The sequence below is a fragment of the Zootoca vivipara genome, chromosome 7 (assembly GCF_965207765.1).
Source record: "Zootoca vivipara chromosome 7, rZooViv2.hap1.1, whole genome shotgun sequence".
Classification (NCBI taxonomy): domain Eukaryota; kingdom Metazoa; phylum Chordata; class Lepidosauria; order Squamata; family Lacertidae; genus Zootoca; species Zootoca vivipara.
Window position 1 is genome coordinate 1297498 of NC_142590.1, and position 17783 is coordinate 1315280.

The window sequence follows — 17783 nt, forward strand, 5'->3', positions numbered from 1 at the left end:
AATGAGTCAAATTGAAGCAAAACACATTGTTGGAGTGTCAGAATGCATAGATAGAAGGCGAATAAGCGTTCCATGGCTTTATTTCGCTTAGTTGCTTACTCTTGAGTAGAACTGCATATTCACTCCAGGAATAAGTACCTTTGTCAAATGAGTCAAATTGAAGCAAAACACATTGTTGGAGTGTCAGAATGCATAGATAGAAGGCAAATAAGCGTTCCATGGCTTTATTTCGCTTAGTTGCTTACTCTTGAGTAGAACTGCATATTCACTCCAGGAATACGCACCTTTGTCAAATGAGTCAAATTGAAGCAAAACACATTGTTGGAGTGTCAGAATGCATAGATAGAAGGCAAATAAGCGTTCCATGGCTTTATTTCACTTAGTTGCTTCCTCTTGAGTAGAACTGCATATTCACTCCAGAAATAAGCATCTTTTTAAAATGAGCCAAATTGAAGCAGAAAACATTGTTGGAGTGTCAGAATGCATAGTTAGAAGGCAAATCAGCGTTCCATGGCTTTATTTCGCTTAGTTGCTTACTCTTGAATAGAACTGCATATTCACTCCAGAAATAAGCATCTTTTTAAAATGAGCCAAATTGAAGCAGAAAACATTGTTGGAGTGTCAGAATGCATTGATAGAAGGCAAATAAGGGTTCCATGGCTTTATTTCGCTTAGTTGCTTACTCTTGAGTAGAACTGCATATTCACTCCAGGAATAAGCACATTTGTCAAATGAGTCAAATTGAAGCAAAACACATTGTTGGAGTGTCAGAATGCATAGATAGAAGGCAAATAAGCGTTCCATGGCTTTATTTCGCTTAGTTGCTTACTCTTGAGTAGAACTGCATATTCACTCCAGGAATACGGACCTTTGTCAAATGAGTCAAATTGAAGCAAAACACATTGTTGGAGTGTCAGAATGCATAGATAGAAGGCAAATAAGCGTTCCATGGCTTTATTTCGCTTAGTTGCTTACTCTTGAGTAGAACTGCATATTCACTCAAGAAATGAGCACCTTTGTGAAATGACCCAAATTGAAGCAAAACACATTGTTGGAGTGTCAGAATGCATAGATAGAAGGCAAATAAGCGTTCCATGGCTTTATTTCGCTTAGTTGCTTACTCTTGAGTAGAACTGCATATTCACTCCAGGAATACGCACCTTTGTCAAATGAGTCAAATTGAAGCAAAACACATTGTTGGAGTGTCAGAATGCATAGATAGAAGGCAAATAAGCGTTCCATGGCTTTATTTCGCTTAGTTGCTTACTCTTGAGTAGAACTGCATATTCACTCCAGAAATAAGCATCTTTTTAAAATGAGCCAAATTGAAGCAGAAAACATTGTTGGAGTGTCAGAATGCATAGTTAGAAGGCAAATAAGCGTTCCATGGCTTTATTTCGCTTAGTTGCTTACTCTTGAGTAGAACTGCATATTCACTCCAGAAATAAGCATCTTTTTAAAATGAGCCAAATTGAAGCAGAAAACATTGTTGGAGTGTCAGAATGCATAGATAGAAGGCAAATAAGCGTTCCATGGCTTTATTTCGCTTAGTTGCTTACTCTTGAGTAGAACTGCATATTCACTCAAGAAATGAGCACATTTGTCAAATGAGTCAAATTGAAGCAAAACACATTGTTGGAGTGTCAGAATGCATAGATAGAAGGCAAATAAGCGTTCCATGGCTTTATTTCGCTTAGTTGCTTACTCTTGAGTAGAACTGCATATTCACTCAAGAAATGAGCACCTTTGTGAAATGACCCAAATTGAAGCAAAACACATTGTTGGAGTGTCAGAATGCATAGATAGAAGGCAAATAAGCGTTCCATGGCTTTATTTCGCTTAGTTGCTTACTCTTGAGTAGAACTGCATATTCACTCCAGGAATACGGACCTTTGTCAAATGAGTCAAATTGAAGCAAAACACATTGTTGGAGTGTCAGAATGCATAGATAGAAGGCAAATAAGCGTTCCATGGCTTTATTTCGCTTAGTTGCTTACTCTTGAGTAGAACTGCATATTCACTCAAGAAATGAGCACCTTTGTGAAATGACCCAAATTGAAGCAAAACACATTGTTGGAGTGTCAGAATGCATAGATAGAAGGCAAATAAGCGTTCCATGGCTTTATTTCGCTTAGTTGCTTACTCTTGAGTAGAACTGCATATTCACTCCAGGAATACGCACCTTTGTCAAATGAGTCAAATTGAAGCAAAACACATTGTTGGAGTGTCAGAATGCATAGATAGAAGGCAAATAAGCGTTCCATGGCTTTATTTCGCTTAGTTGCTTACTCTTGAGTAGAACTGCATATTCACTCCAGAAATAAGCATCTTTTTAAAATGAGCCAAATTGAAGCAGAAAACATTGTTGGAGTGTCAGAATGCATAGTTAGAAGGCAAATAAGCGTTCCATGGCTTTATTTCGCTTAGTTGCTTACTCTTGAGTAGAACTGCATATTCACTCCAGAAATAAGCATCTTTTTAAAATGAGCCAAATTGAAGCAGAAAACATTGTTGGAGTGTCAGAATGCATAGATAGAAGGCAAATAAGCGTTCCATGGCTTTATTTCGCTTAGTTGCTTACTCTTGAGTAGAACTGCATATTCACTCAAGAAATGAGCACATTTGTCAAATGAGTCAAATTGAAGCAAAACACATTGTTGGAGTGTCAGAATGCATAGATAGAAGGCAAATAAGCGTTCCATGGCTTTATTTCGCTTAGTTGCTTACTCTTGAGTAGAACTGCATATTCACTCAAGAAATGAGCACCTTTGTGAAATGACCCAAATTGAAGCAAAACACATTGTTGGAGTGTCAGAATGCATAGATAGAAGGCAAATAAGCGTTCCATGGCTTTATTTCGCTTAGTTGCTTACTCTTGAGTAGAACTGCATATTCACTCCAGAAATAAGCATCTTTTTAAAATGAGCCAAATTGAAGCAGAAAACATTGTTGGAGTGTCAGAATGCATAGATAGAAGGCAAATAAGCGTTCCATGGCTTTATTTCGCTTAGTTGCTTACTCTTGAGTAGAACTGCATATTCACTCAAGAAATGAGCACATTTGTCAAATGAGTCAAATTGAAGCAAAACACATTGTTGGAGTGTCAGAATGCATAGATAGAAGGCAAATAAGCGTTCAATGGCTTTATTTCGCTTAGTTGCTTACTCTTGAGTAGAACTGCATATTCACTCCAGGAATACGCACCTTTGTCAAATGAGTCAAATTGAAGCAAAACACATTGTTGGAGTGTCAGAATGCATAGATAGAAGGCAAATAAGCGTTCCATGGCTTTATTTCGCTTAGTTGCTTACTCTTGAGTAGAACTGCATATTCACTCCAGGAATACGCACCTTTGTCAAATGAGTCAAATTGAAGCAAAACACATTGTTGGAGTGTCAGAATGCATAGATAGAAGGCAAATAAGCGTTCCATGGCTTTATTTCGCTTAGTTGCTTACTCTTGAGTAGAACTGCATATTCACTCCAGAAATAAGCATCTTTTTAAAATGAGCCAAATTGAAGCAGAAAACATTGTTGGAGTGTCAGAATGCATAGATAGAAGGCAAATAAGCGTTCCATGGCTTTATTTCGCTTAGTTGCTTACTCTTGAGTAGAACTGCATATTCACTCAAGAAATGAGCACATTTGTCAAATGAGTCAAATTGAAGCAAAACACATTGTTGGAGTGTCAGAATGCATAGATAGAAGGCAAATAAGCGTTCCATGGCTTTATTTCGCTTAGTTGCTTACTCTTGAGTAGAACTGCATATTCACTCAAGAAATGAGCACCTTTGTGAAATGACCCAAATTGAAGCAAAACACATTGTTGGAGTGTCAGAATGCATAGATAGAAGTCAAATAAGCGTTCCATGGCTTTATTTCGCTTAGTTGCTTACTCTTGAGTAGAACTGCATATTCACTCCAGGAATACGCACCTTTGTCAAATGAGTCAAATTGAAGCAAAACACATTGTTGGAGTGTCAGAATGCATAGATAGAAGGCAAATAAGCGTTCCATGGCTTTATTTCGCTTAGTTGCTTACTCTTGAGTAGAACTGCATATTCACTCCAGGAATAAGCACCTTTGTCAAATGAGTCAAATTGAAGCAAAACACATTGTTGGAGTGTCAGAATGCATAGATAGAAGGCAAATAAGCGTTCCATGGCTTTATTTCGCTTAGTTGCTTACTCTTGAGTAGAACTGCATATTCACTCCAGGAATACGCACCTTTGTCAAATGAGTCAAATTGAAGCAAAACACATTGTTGGAGTGTCAGAATGCATAGATAGAAGGCAAATAAGCGTTCCATGGCTTTATTTCGCTTAGTTGCTTACTCTTGAGTAGAACTGCATATTCACTCCAGGAATACGCACCTTTGTCAAATGAGTCAAATTGAAGCAAAACACATTGTTGGAGTGTCAGAATGCATAGATAGAAGGCAAATAAGCGTTCCATGGCTTTATTTCGCTTAGTTGCTTACTCTTGAGTAGAACTGCATATTCACTCCAGGAATACGCACCTTTGTCAAATGAGTCAAATTGAAGCAAAACACATTGTTGGAGTGTCAGAATGCATAGATAGAAGGCAAATAAGCGTTCCATGGCTTTATTTCGCTTAGTTGCTTACTCTTAAGTAGAACTGCATATTCACTCCAGGAATAAGCACCTTTGTCAAATGAGTCAAATTGAAGCAAAACACATTGTTGGAGTGTCAGAATGCATAGATAGAAGGCAAATAAGCGTTCCATGGCTTTATTTCGCTTAGTTGCTTACTCTTGAGTAGAACTGCATATTCACTCCAGGAATACGCACCTTTGTCAAATGAGTCAAATTGAAGCAAAACACATTGTTGGAGTGTCAGAATGCATAGATAGAAGGCAAATAAGCGTTCCATGGCTTTATTTCGCTTAGTTGCTTACTCTTGAGTAGAACTGCATATTCACTCCAGGAATACGCACCTTTGTCAAATGAGTCAAATTGAAGCAAAACACATTGTTGGAGTGTCAGAATGCATAGATAGAAGGCAAATAAGCGTTCCATGGCTTTATTTCGCTTAGTTGCTTACTCTTGAGTAGAACTCCATATTCACTCCAGGAATAAGCACCTTTGTCAAATGAGTCAAATTGAAGCAAAACACATTGTTGGAGTGTCAGAATGCATAGATAGAAGGCAAATAAGCGTTCCATGGCTTTATTTCGCTTAGTTGCTTACTCTTGAGTAGAACTGCATATTCACTCCAGGAATAAGCACATTTGTCAAATGAGTCAAATTGAAGCAAAACACATTGTTGGAGTGTCAGAATGCATAGATAGAAGGCAAATAAGCGTTCCATGGCTTTATTTCGCTTAGTTGCTTACTCTTGAGTAGAACTGCATATTCACTCCAGGAATAAGCACCTTTGTCAAATGAGTCAAATTGAAGCAAAACACATTGTTGGAGTGTCAGAATGCATAGATAGAAGGCGAATAAGCGTTCCATGGCTTTATTTCGCTTAGTTGCTTACTCTTGAGTAGAACTGCATATTCACTCCAGGAATAAGTACCTTTGTCAAATGAGTCAAATTGAAGCAAAACACATTGTTGGAGTGTCAGAATGCATAGATAGAAGGCAAATAAGCGTTCCATGGCTTTATTTCGCTTAGTTGCTTACTCTTGAGTAGAACTGCATATTCACTCCAGGAATACGCACCTTTGTCAAATGAGTCAAATTGAAGCAAAACACATTGTTGGAGTGTCAGAATGCATAGATAGAAGGCAAATAAGCGTTCCATGGCTTTATTTCACTTAGTTGCTTCCTCTTGAGTAGAACTGCATATTCACTCCAGAATTAAGCATCTTTTTAAAATGAGCCAAATTGAAACAGAAAACATTGTTGGAGTGTCAGAATGCATAGTTAGAAGGCAAATAAGCGTTCCATGGCTTTATTTCGCTTAGTTGCTTACTCTTGAGTAGAACTGCATATTCACTCCAGGAATAAGTACCTTTGTCAAATGAGTCAAATTGAAGCAAAACACATTGTTGGAGTGTCAGAATGCATAGATAGAAGGCAAATAAGCGTTCCATGGCTTTATTTCGCTTAGTTGCTTACTCTTGAGTAGAACTGCATATTCACTCAAGAAATGAGCACCTTTGTGAAATGACCCAAATTGAAGCAAAACACATTGTTGGAGTGTCAGAATGCATAGATAGAAGGCAAATAAGCGTTCCATGGCTTTATTTCGCTTAGTTGCTTACTCTTGAGTAGAACTGCATATTCAGAAATAAGCATCTTTTTAAAATGAGCCAAATTGAAGCAGAAAACATTGTTGGAGTGTCAGAATGCATAGTTAGAAGGCAAATAAGCGTTCCATGGCTTTATTTCGCTTAGTTGCTTACTCTTGAGTAGAACTGCAGATTCACTCCAGAAATAAGCATCTTTTTAAAATGAGCCAAATTGAAGCAGAAAACATTGTTGGAGTGTCAGAATGCATAGATAGAAGGCAAATAAGCGTTCCATGGCTTTATTTCGCTTAGTTGCTTACTCTTGAGTAGAACTGCATATTCACTCAAGAAATGAGCACATTTGTCAAATGAGTCAAATTGAAGCAAAACACATTGTTGGAGTGTCAGAATGCATAGATAGAAGGCAAATAAGCGTTCCATGGCTTTATTTCGCTTAGTTGCTTACTCTTGAGTAGAACTGCATATTCACTCCAGGAATACGCACCTTTGTCAAATGAGTCAAATTGAAGCAAAACACATTGTTGGAGTGTCAGAATGCATAGATAGAAGGCAAATAAGCGTTCCATGGCTTTATTTCGCTTAGTTGCTTACTCTTGAGTAGAACTGCATATTCACTCCAGAAATAAGCATCTTTTTAAAATGAGCCAAATTGAAGCAGAAAACATTGTTGGAGTGTCAGAATGCATAGTTAGAAGGCAAATAAGCGTTCCATGGCTTTATTTCGCTTAGTTGCTTACTCTTGAGTAGAACTGCATATTCACTCAAGAAATAAGCATCTTTTTAAAATGAGCCAAATTGAAGCAGAAAACATTGTTGGAGTTTCAGAATGCATTGATAGAAGGCAAATAAGCGTTCCATGGCATTATTTCGCTTAGTTGCTTACTCTTGAGTAGAACTGCATATTCACTCAAGAAATGAGCACCTTTGTGAAATGAGTCAAATTGAAGCAGAAAATATTGTTGGAGTGTCAGAATGCATAGATAGAAGGCAAATAAGCGTTCCATGGCTTTATTTCGCTTAGTTGCTTACTCTTGTGTAGAACTGCATATTCACTCCAGGAATAAGCACATTTGTCAAATGAGTCAAATTGAAGCAAAACACATTGTTGGAGTGTCAGAATGCATAGATAGAAGGCAAATAAACGTTCCATGGCTTTATTTCGCTTAGTTGCTTACTCTTGAGTAGAACTGCATATTCACTCCAGGAATACGCACCTTTGTCAAATGAGTCAAATTGAAGCAAAACACATTGTTGGAGTGTCAGAATGCATAGATAGAAGGCAAATAAGCGTTCCATGGCTTTATTTCGCTTAGTTGCTTACTCTTGAGTAGAACTGCATATTCACTCCAGAAATAAGCATCTTTTTAAAATGAGCCAAATTGAAGCAGAAAACATTGTTGGAGTGTCAGAATGCATAGTTAGAAGGCAAATAAGCGTTCCATGGCTTTATTTCGCTTAGTTGCTTACTCTTGAGTAGAACTGCATATTCACTCCAGAAATAAGCATCTTTTTAAAATGAGCCAAATTGAAGCAGAAAACATTGTTGGAGTGTCAGAATGCATAGATAGAAGGCAAATAAGCGTTCCATGGCTTTATTTCGCTTAGTTGCTTACTCTTGAGTAGAACTGCATATTCACTCAAGAAATGAGCACATTTTTCAAATGAGTCAAATTGAAGCAAAACACATTGTTGGAGTGTCAGAATGCATAGATAGAAGGCAAATAAGCGTTCCATGGCTTTATTTCGCTTAGTTGCTTACTCTTGAGTAGAACTGCATATTCAATCAAGAAATGAGCACCTTTGTGAAATGACCCAAATTGAAGCAAAACACATTGTTGGAGTGTCAGAATGCATAGATAGAAGGCAAATAAGCGTTCCATGGCTTTATTTCGCTTAGTTGCTTACTCTTGAGTAGAACTGCATATTCACTCCAGGAATACGCACCTTTGTCAAATGAGTCAAATTTAAGCAAAACACATTGTTGGAGTGTCAGAATGCATAGATAGAAGGCAAATAAGCGTTCCATGGCTTTATTTCGCTTAGTTGCTTACTCCTGAGTAGAACTGCATATTCACTCAAGAAATGAGCACCTTTGTGAAATGACCCAAATTGAAGCAAAACACATTGTTGGAGTGTCAGAATGCATAGATAGAAGGCAAATAAGCGTTCCATGGCTTTATTTCGCTTAGTTGCTTACTCTTGAGTAGAACTGCATATTCACTCCAGGAATACGCACCTTTGTCAAATGAGTCAAATTGAAGCAAAACACATTGTTGGAGTGTCAGAATGCATAGATAGAAGGCAAATAAGCGTTCCATGGCTTTATTTCGCTTAGTTGCTTACTCTTGAGTAGAACTGCATATTCACTCCAGGAATACGCACCTTTGTCAAATGAGTCAAATTGAAGCAAAACACATTGTTGGAGTGTCAGAATGCATAGATAGAAGGCAAATAAGCGTTCCATGGCTTTATTTCGCTTAGTTGCTTACTCTTGAGTAGAACTGCATATTCACTCAAGAAATGAGCACCTTTGTGAAATGACCCAAATTGAAGCAAAACACATTGTTGGAGTGTCAGAATGCATAGATAGAAGGCAAATAAGCGTTCCATGGCTTTATTTCGCTTAGTTGCTTACTCTTGAGTAGAACTGCATATTCACTCCAGAAATAAGCATCTTTTTAAAATGAGCCAAATTGAAGCAGAAAACATTGTTGGAGTGTCAGAATGCATAGTTAGAAGGCAAATCAGCGTTCCATGGCTTTATTTCGCTTAGTTGCTTACTCTTGAATAGAACTGCATATTCACTCCAGAAATAAGCATCTTTTTAAAATGAGCCAAATTGAAGCAGAAAACATTGTTGGAGTGTCAGAATGCATTGATAGAAGGCAAATAAGGGTTCCATGGCTTTATTTCGCTTAGTTGCTTACTCTTGAGTAGAACTGCATATTCACTCAAGAAATGAGCACATTTGTCAAATGAGTCAAATTGAAGCAAAACACATTGTTGGAGTGTCAGAATGCATAGATAGAAGGCAAATAAGCGTTCCATGGCTTTATTTCGCTTAGTTGCTTACTCTTGAGTAGAACTGCATATTCACTCAAGAAATGAGCACCTTTGTGAAATGACCCAAATTGAAGCAAAACACATTGTTGGAGTGTCAGAATGCATAGATAGAAGGCAAATAAGCGTTCCATGGCTTTATTTCGCTTAGTTGCTTACTCTTGAGTAGAACTGCATATTCACTCCAGAAATAAGCATCTTTTTAAAATGAGCCAAATTGAAGCAGAAAACATTGTTGGAGTGTCAGAATGCATAGATAGAAGGCAAATAAGCGTTCCATGGCTTTATTTCGCTTAGTTGCTTACTCTTGAGTAGAACTGCATATTCACTCAAGAAATGAGCACATTTGTCAAATGAGTCAAATTGAAGCAAAACACATTGTTGGAGTGTCAGAATGCATAGATAGAAGGCAAATAAGCGTTCCATGACTTTATTTCGCTTAGTTGCTTACTCTTGAGTAGAACTGCATATTCACTCCAGGAATACGCACCTTTGTCAAATGAGTCAAATTGAAGCAAAACACATTGTTGGAGTGTCAGAATGCATAGATAGAAGGCAAATAAGCGTTCCATGGCTTTATTTCGCTTAGTTGCTTACTCTTGAGTAGAACTGCATATTCACTCCAGGAATACGCACCTTTGTCAAATGAGTCAAATTGAAGCAAAACACATTGTTGGAGTGTCAGAATGCATAGATAGAAGGCAAATAAGCGTTCCATGGCTTTATTTCGCTTAGTTGCTTACTCTTGAGTAGAACTGCATATTCACTCCAGAAATAAGCATCTTTTTAAAATGAGCCAAATTGAAGCAGAAAACATTGTTGGAGTGTCAGAATGCATAGATAGAAGGCAAATAAGCGTTCCATGGCTTTATTTCGCTTAGTTGCTTACTCTTGAGTAGAACTGCATATTCACTCAAGAAATGAGCACATTTGTCAAATGAGTCAAATTGAAGCAAAACACATTGTTGGAGTGTCAGAATGCATAGATAGAAGGCAAATAAGCGTTCCATGGCTTTATTTCGCTTAGTTGCTTACTCTTGAGTAGAACTGCATATTCACTCAAGAAATGAGCACCTTTGTGAAATGACCCAAATTGAAGCAAAACACATTGTTGGAGTGTCAGAATGCATAGATAGAAGGCAAATAAGCGTTCCATGGCTTTATTTCGCTTAGTTGCTTACTCTTGAGTAGAACTGCATATTCACTCCAGGAATACGCACCTTTGTCAAATGAGTCAAATTGAAGCAAAACACATTGTTGGAGTGTCAGAATGCATAGATAGAAGGCAAATAAGCGTTCCATGGCTTTATTTCGCTTAGTTGCTTACTCTTGAGTAGAACTGCATATTCACTCCAGGAATAAGCACCTTTGTCAAATGAGTCAAATTGAAGCAAAACACATTGTTGGAGTGTCAGAATGCATAGATAGAAGGCAAATAAGCGTTCCATGGCTTTATTTCGCTTAGTTGCTTACTCTTGAGTAGAACTGCATATTCACTCCAGGAATACGCACCTTTGTCAAATGAGTCAAATTGAAGCAAAACACATTGTTGGAGTGTCAGAATGCATAGATAGAAGGCAAATAAGCGTTCCATGGCTTTATTTCGCTTAGTTGCTTACTCTTGAGTAGAACTGCATATTCACTCCAGGAATACGCACCTTTGTCAAATGAGTCAAATTGAAGCAAAACACATTGTTGGAGTGTCAGAATGCATAGATAGAAGGCAAATAAGCGTTCCATGGCTTTATTTCGCTTAGTTGCTTACTCTTGAGTAGAACTGCATATTCACTCCAGGAATACGCACCTTTGTCAAATGAGTCAAATTGAAGCAAAACACATTGTTGGAGTGTCAGAATGCATAGATAGAAGGCAAATAAGCGTTCCATGGCTTTATTTCGCTTAGTTGCTTACTCTTAAGTAGAACTGCATATTCACTCCAGGAATAAGCACCTTTGTCAAATGAGTCAAATTGAAGCAAAACACATTGTTGGAGTGTCAGAATGCATAGATAGAAGGCAAATAAGCGTTCCATGGCTTTATTTCGCTTAGTTGCTTACTCTTGAGTAGAACTGCATATTCACTCCAGGAATACGCACCTTTGTCAAATGAGTCAAATTGAAGCAAAACACATTGTTGGAGTGTCAGAATGCATAGATAGAAGGCAAATAAGCGTTCCATGGCTTTATTTCGCTTAGTTGCTTACTCTTGAGTAGAACTGCATATTCACTCCAGGAATACGCACCTTTGTCAAATGAGTCAAATTGAAGCAAAACACATTGTTGGAGTGTCAGAATGCATAGATAGAAGGCAAATAAGCGTTCCATGGCTTTATTTCGCTTAGTTGCTTACTCTTGAGTAGAACTCCATATTCACTCCAGGAATAAGCACCTTTGTCAAATGAGTCAAATTGAAGCAAAACACATTGTTGGAGTGTCAGAATGCATAGATAGAAGGCAAATAAGCGTTCCATGGCTTTATTTCGCTTAGTTGCTTACTCTTGAGTAGAACTGCATATTCACTCCAGGAATAAGCACATTTGTCAAATGAGTCAAATTGAAGCAAAACACATTGTTGGAGTGTCAGAATGCATAGATAGAAGGCAAATAAGCGTTCCATGGCTTTATTTCGCTTAGTTGCTTACTCTTGAGTAGAACTGCATATTCACTCCAGGAATAAGCACCTTTGTCAAATGAGTCAAATTGAAGCAAAACACATTGTTGGAGTGTCAGAATGCATAGATAGAAGGCGAATAAGCGTTCCATGGCTTTATTTCGCTTAGTTGCTTACTCTTGAGTAGAACTGCATATTCACTCCAGGAATAAGTACCTTTGTCAAATGAGTCAAATTGAAGCAAAACACATTGTTGGAGTGTCAGAATGCATAGATAGAAGGCAAATAAGCGTTCCATGGCTTTATTTCGCTTAGTTGCTTACTCTTGAGTAGAACTGCATATTCACTCCAGGAATACGCACCTTTGTCAAATGAGTCAAATTGAAGCAAAACACATTGTTGGAGTGTCAGAATGCATAGATAGAAGGCAAATAAGCGTTCCATGGCTTTATTTCACTTAGTTGCTTCCTCTTGAGTAGAACTGCATATTCACTCCAGAATTAAGCATCTTTTTAAAATGAGCCAAATTGAAACAGAAAACATTGTTGGAGTGTCAGAATGCATAGTTAGAAGGCAAATAAGCGTTCCATGGCTTTATTTCGCTTAGTTGCTTACTCTTGAGTAGAACTGCATATTCACTCCAGGAATAAGTACCTTTGTCAAATGAGTCAAATTGAAGCAAAACACATTGTTGGAGTGTCAGAATGCATAGATAGAAGGCAAATAAGCGTTCCATGGCTTTATTTCGCTTAGTTGCTTACTCTTGAGTAGAACTGCATATTCACTCAAGAAATGAGCACCTTTGTGAAATGACCCAAATTGAAGCAAAACACATTGTTGGAGTGTCAGAATGCATAGATAGAAGGCAAATAAGCGTTCCATGGCTTTATTTCGCTTAGTTGCTTACTCTTGAGTAGAACTGCATATTCAGAAATAAGCATCTTTTTAAAATGAGCCAAATTGAAGCAGAAAACATTGTTGGAGTGTCAGAATGCATAGTTAGAAGGCAAATAAGCGTTCCATGGCTTTATTTCGCTTAGTTGCTTACTCTTGAGTAGAACTGCAGATTCACTCCAGAAATAAGCATCTTTTTAAAATGAGCCAAATTGAAGCAGAAAACATTGTTGGAGTGTCAGAATGCATAGATAGAAGGCAAATAAGCGTTCCATGGCTTTATTTCGCTTAGTTGCTTACTCTTGAGTAGAACTGCATATTCACTCAAGAAATGAGCACATTTGTCAAATGAGTCAAATTGAAGCAAAACACATTGTTGGAGTGTCAGAATGCATAGATAGAAGGCAAATAAGCGTTCCATGGCTTTATTTCGCTTAGTTGCTTACTCTTGAGTAGAACTGCATATTCACTCCAGGAATACGCACCTTTGTCAAATGAGTCAAATTGAAGCAAAACACATTGTTGGAGTGTCAGAATGCATAGATAGAAGGCAAATAAGCGTTCCATGGCTTTATTTCGCTTAGTTGCTTACTCTTGAGTAGAACTGCATATTCACTCCAGAAATAAGCATCTTTTTAAAATGAGCCAAATTGAAGCAGAAAACATTGTTGGAGTGTCAGAATGCATAGTTAGAAGGCAAATAAGCGTTCCATGGCTTTATTTCGCTTAGTTGCTTACTCTTGAGTAGAACTGCATATTCACTCAAGAAATAAGCATCTTTTTAAAATGAGCCAAATTGAAGCAGAAAACATTGTTGGAGTTTCAGAATGCATTGATAGAAGGCAAATAAGCGTTCCATGGCATTATTTCGCTTAGTTGCTTACTCTTGAGTAGAACTGCATATTCACTCAAGAAATGAGCACCTTTGTGAAATGAGTCAAATTGAAGCAGAAAATATTGTTGGAGTGTCAGAATGCATAGATAGAAGGCAAATAAGCGTTCCATGGCTTTATTTCGCTTAGTTGCTTACTCTTGTGTAGAACTGCATATTCACTCCAGGAATAAGCACATTTGTCAAATGAGTCAAATTGAAGCAAAACACATTGTTGGAGTGTCAGAATGCATAGATAGAAGGCAAATAAACGTTCCATGGCTTTATTTCGCTTAGTTGCTTACTCTTGAGTAGAACTGCATATTCACTCCAGGAATACGCACCTTTGTCAAATGAGTCAAATTGAAGCAAAACACATTGTTGGAGTGTCAGAATGCATAGATAGAAGGCAAATAAGCGTTCCATGGCTTTATTTCGCTTAGTTGCTTACTCTTGAGTAGAACTGCATATTCACTCCAGAAATAAGCATCTTTTTAAAATGAGCCAAATTGAAGCAGAAAACATTGTTGGAGTGTCAGAATGCATAGTTAGAAGGCAAATAAGCGTTCCATGGCTTTATTTCGCTTAGTTGCTTACTCTTGAGTAGAACTGCATATTCACTCCAGAAATAAGCATCTTTTTAAAATGAGCCAAATTGAAGCAGAAAACATTGTTGGAGTGTCAGAATGCATAGATAGAAGGCAAATAAGCGTTCCATGGCTTTATTTCGCTTAGTTGCTTACTCTTGAGTAGAACTGCATATTCACTCAAGAAATGAGCACATTTTTCAAATGAGTCAAATTGAAGCAAAACACATTGTTGGAGTGTCAGAATGCATAGATAGAAGGCAAATAAGCGTTCCATGGCTTTATTTCGCTTAGTTGCTTACTCTTGAGTAGAACTGCATATTCACTCAAGAAATGAGCACCTTTGTGAAATGACCCAAATTGAAGCAAAACACATTGTTGGAGTGTCAGAATGCATAGATAGAAGGCAAATAAGCGTTCCATGGCTTTATTTCGCTTAGTTGCTTACTCTTGAGTAGAACTGCATATTCACTCCAGGAATACGCACCTTTGTCAAATGAGTCAAATTGAAGCAAAACACATTGTTGGAGTGTCAGAATGCATAGATAGAAGGCAAATAAGCGTTCCATGGCTTTATTTCGCTTAGTTGCTTACTCTTGAGTAGAACTGCATATTCACTCCAGAAATAAGCATCTTTTTAAAATGAGCCAAATTGAAGCAGAAAACATTGTTGGAGTGTCAGAATGCATAGTTAGAAGGCAAATCAGCGTTCCATGGCTTTATTTCGCTTAGTTGCTTACTCTTGAATAGAACTGCATATTCACTCCAGAAATAAGCATCTTTTTAAAATGAGCCAAATTGAAGCAGAAAACATTGTTGGAGTGTCAGAATGCATTGATAGAAGGCAAATAAGGGTTCCATGGCTTTATTTCGCTTAGTTGCTTACTCTTGAGTAGAACTGCATATTCACTCAAGAAATGAGCACATTTGTCAAATGAGTCAAATTGAAGCAAAACACATTGTTGGAGTGTCAGAATGCATAGATAGAAGGCAAATAAGCGTTCCATGGCTTTATTTCGCTTAGTTGCTTACTCTTGAGTAGAACTGCATATTCACTCAAGAAATGAGCACCTTTGTGAAATGACCCAAATTGAAGCAAAACACATTGTTGGAGTGTCAGAATGCATAGATAGAAGGCAAATAAGCGTTCCATGGCTTTATTTCGCTTAGTTGCTTACTCTTGAGTAGAACTGCATATTCACTCCAGGAATACGCACCTTTGTCAAATGAGTCAAATTGAAGCAAAACACATTGTTGGAGTGTCAGAATGCATAGATAGAAGGCAAATAAGCGTTCCATGGCTTTATTTCGCTTAGTTGCTTACTCCTGAGTAGAACTGCATATTCACTCAAGAAATGAGCACATTTGTCAAATGAGTCAAATTGAAGCAAAACACATTGTTGGAGTGTCAGAATGCATAGATAGAAGGCAAATAAGCGTTCCATGGCTTTATTTCGCTTAGTTGCTTACTCTTGAGTAGAACTGCATATTCACTCCAGGAATACGCACCTTTGTCAAATGAGTCAAATTGAAGCAAAACACATTGTTGGAGTGTAAGAATGCATAGATAGAAGGCAAATAAGCGTTCCATGGCTTTATTTCGCTTAGTTGCTTACTCTTGAGTAGAACTGCATATTCACTCCAGGAATACGCACCTTTGTCAAATGAGTCAAATTGAAGCAAAAGACATTGTTGGAGTGTCAGAATGCATAGATAGAAGGCAAATAAGCGTTCCATGGCTTTATTTCGCTTAGTTGCTTACTCTTGAGTAGAACTGCATATTCACTCAAGAAATGAGCACCTTTGTGAAATGACCCAAATTGAAGCAAAACACATTGTTGGAGTGTCAGAATGCATAGATAGAAGGCAAATAAGCGTTCCATGGCTTTATTTCGCTTAGTTGCTTACTCTTGAGTAGAACTGCATATTCACTCCAGGAATACGCACCTTTGTCAAATGAGTCAAATTGAAGCAAAACACATTGTTGGAGTGTCAGAATGCATAGATAGAAGGCAAATAAGCGTTCCATGGCTTTATTTCGCTTAGTTGCTTACTCTTGAGTAGAACTGCATATTCACTCCAGAAATAAGCATCTTTTTAAAATGAGCCAAATTGAAGCAGAAAACATTGTTGGAGTGTCAGAATGCATAGTTAGAAGGCAAATCAGCGTTCCATGGCTTTATTTCGCTTAGTTGCTTACTCTTGAATAGAACTGCATATTCACTCCAGAAATAAGCATCTTTTTAAAATGAGCCAAATTGAAGCAGAAAACATTGTTGGAGTGTCAGAATGCATTGATAGAAGGCAAATAAGGGTTCCATGGCTTTATTTCGCTTAGTTGCTTACTCTTGAGTAGAACTGCATATTCACTCAAGAAATGAGCACATTTGTCAAATGAGTCAAATTGAAGCAAAACACATTGTTGGAGTGTCAGAATGCATAGATAGAAGGCAAATAAGCGTTCCATGGCTTTATTTCGCTTAGTTGCTTACTCTTGAGTAGAACTGCATATTCACTCAAGAAATGAGCACCTTTGTGAAATGACCCAAATTGAAGCAAAACACATTGTTGGAGTGTCAGAATGCATAGATAGAAGGCAAATAAGCGTTCCATGGCTTTATTTCGCTTAGTTGCTTACTCTTGAGTAGAACTGCATATTCACTCCAGGAATACGCACCTTTGTCAAATGAGTCAAATTGAAGCAAAACACATTGTTGGAGTGTCAGAATGCATAGATAGAAGGCAAATAAGCGTTCCATGGCTTTATTTCGCTTAGTTGCTTACTCCTGAGTAGAACTGCATATTCACTCAAGAAATGAGCACATTTGTCAAATGAGTCAAATTGAAGCAAAACACATTGTTGGAGTGTCAGAATGCATAGATAGAAGGCAAATAAGCGTTCCATGGCTTTATTTCGCTTAGTTGCTTACTCTTGAGTAGAACTGCATATTCACTCCAGGAATACGCACCTTTGTCAAATGAGTCAAATTGAAGCAAAACACATTGTTGGAGTGTAAGAATGCATAGATAGAAGGCAAATAAGCGTTCCATGGCTTTATTTCGCTTAGTTGCTTACTCTTGAGTAGAACTGCATATTCACTCCAGGAATACGCACCTTTGTCAAATGAGTCAAATTGAAGCAAAAGACATTGTTGGAGTGTCAGAATGCATAGATAGAAGGCAAATAAGCGTTCCATGGCTTTATTTCGCTTAGTTGCTTACTCTTGAGTAGAACTGCATATTCACTCAAGAAATGAGCACCTTTGTGAAATGACCCAAATTGAAGCAAAACACATTGTTGGAGTGTCAGAATGCATAGATAGAAGGCAAATAAGCGTTCCATGGCTTTATTTCGCTTAGTTGCTTACTCTTGAGTAGAACTGCATATTCACTCCAGGAATACGCACCTTTGTCAAATGAGTCAAATTGAAGCAAAACACATTGTTGGAGTGTCAGAATGCATAGATAGAAGGCAAATAAGCGTTCCATGGCTTTATTTCGCATAGTTGCTTACTCTTGAGTAGAACTGCATATTCACTCCA